The 2,091-nt window shown below is 45.8% G+C and overlaps 1 non-coding gene across 1 annotated transcript; it reads right to left on the bottom strand.

The window, feature by feature from the left end:
• Nucleotides 1-741: 741 nt before the first annotated feature.
• TRNAM-CAU (transfer RNA methionine (anticodon CAU)) lies at nucleotides 742-814 on the bottom strand. The gene has a single exon. It is a non-coding gene; the product is annotated as a tRNA-Met (tRNA).
• Between the last annotated feature and the right edge of the window lie 1,277 nt (nucleotides 815-2,091).

The following is a 2,091-nucleotide window of genomic DNA, read 5'->3' as shown; positions in this document are numbered from 1 at the left end:
TTTCACGGCGTCACTTCTAGGACGCTGTTGCGTCAAAACCTTACGCCTGCCTCACAGCAGGCGTAAGACTGATGCAGGCCCTTTCACATGGGGCTTGCCCCATGTGAAAGGACGCATTGCTGGAGTTGCGTCACTTTTGTGACACACTCTAGCAATGCGTCACTTTTGCGCCATACAGATACAACAGAAATACTGACGTATCTGTAACTCCTTGCGACATGATGCGTCATACATTAAATATGACGCATCAGGTATGTCGCAAGGAGTGCGCACTGAGAAGTGACGCATCGCTGCTTTCACGCAACAATGTGTCATTTCTCATAAATGAGGCGCCAGCTGTTTAAAGCCAAAAGTCAAAGTGCCATTCATTCAGCTTTCTCCTGTCTGAAACGGCCCCTGCATCAATACAAGCCCATGGGGAAAATAAATCCATTCCACTTTTTTTTTTATTCTCCTATTTCTTCTTTCCTCGTGTTGGCATGTGTGCAGGTAGGGCTGTACATTTTGCAAAGTGATTTAAAAATGGCGATTTTCTTAAAAAAAAAATCTGCGCTTGATAGATAACCCTTTGTAGCATGCTCTGCTCAGCAATGTCTGACGTAATGCCGTAATCAGGAAAAGGCGGAGTGCTCTAAGAGAACACTCAGTAAATGTTGCTGCTGCTGACGTGTTCTGTGACAAGAAAGAAAAGTGTAATGAAAAATATATGAGTTTGTTGAAAATTATCAAACGCAAAACATATGCCCTCTGTGAGGCTCGAACTCACGACCTTCAGATTATGAGACTGACGCGCTGCCTACTGCGCTAAGAAGGCTCTGACATCACTGCCTCCCACAGCTATACTTGAGCACACTAGCAGCACGTGTTATGTGTGTGCGCCGTGTGATATGTGATGGCCCTATGCCGCAGGAACTTAAAGCACAGGGCTGTGACCAGAGCTGGCCACTGGCACGTGCAGCCCCCAGTCTAGCGCGCAAAGCACCATCAAGGGCAAAAGAAGCGCTAGCCAGGGCCAAGTACGCCCAACTGACCCCGCCCCCTCCCACCAGGCTCCGCCCTCCTTGTACGAGCTCAAGAGCGATGAATGCACAAGTCTGGCCATAAAATGTCAGCACCGTGCGTGTAAAGCGCACACACGTGTCATTGGATCCTGGGCGAGCCAGCACGAGCAGGTGGAGCCGAGCCGAGCCAGGCGCCTGTGCGCGAGCCGAGCCTCGAAAACATTCCACATGGAAAACGTGCAACCCGAAAAATGCGATAAAGTATCTTAAAACATTAAAAAATGCAAATTTCTCTAGCATGTGGAAGTGTTGCATCAGAGTATATCAAGGAGAGACTTATTAAAAGCGATTATTTTTTATTTAAACATACACCTAGAACCATTCCCGACCGCTGCCCTGATGATACTGACAATAGTGAACTGAGAGTCGAGTTATGTGAGTGCATTACATGAAGCCGAGATCTTTACAATACACGGAGAAAACTCTGGGGCAGATTTACAAGCCCCTTGTGCCACTTCTACGTCAGTTTTCCCATGTTAAAAGTGACGCAAAAGTGGCACAAGGGAATGTAAATCTGCCCCTCTATTCTTTTAAATCAAATTCTTGTAAAAATGCATTTTTATTGTTATAAAAAAAACTCCATACAGTTCAATGTCTGATTGAAATCAAGCACCGGAGGTTTTTGCAGTTCACATCTGAAACTCACATATTTAAAGGTGTTTGCCTGTGTGATAATGAAGGAAAAAGAAGACTGGTGTAATACAACTTTTGCCTAGTACGACAAGATTTGGTTGCATGGCCAAGGCAGGCTTGATCTCATGTTTCCTGGTTTCATTCTGCGTAATTCGTCCACTAAAATGTATCTTTTTCTAGTCCCTCTCTCCTTTTTACACTTAGAGGCACATTTATCAAAATCATGCAGGAAGCTAAAGAAGCCGAGATATGCCTGAATCCAGGAAGGCATTCTTCTACATTTTCCAGATGCTTAAGTGAGGAGCAAGAAGTGGGAAGGACCTTGCCCCCATGGTACGAGAGATGACGTGCACTGGCGGATCACATGTACCCAATCACAGTGCTGTGGGTCCTGGCA

The sequence above is a fragment of the Lissotriton vulgaris genome, chromosome 1_1, assembly GCF_964263255.1.
Source record: "Lissotriton vulgaris chromosome 1_1, aLisVul1.2, whole genome shotgun sequence".
Classification (NCBI taxonomy): domain Eukaryota; kingdom Metazoa; phylum Chordata; class Amphibia; order Caudata; family Salamandridae; genus Lissotriton; species Lissotriton vulgaris.
Note: the sequence above shows the minus strand (reverse complement) of the source record. Positions and strands in the feature narration are given on the sequence as shown.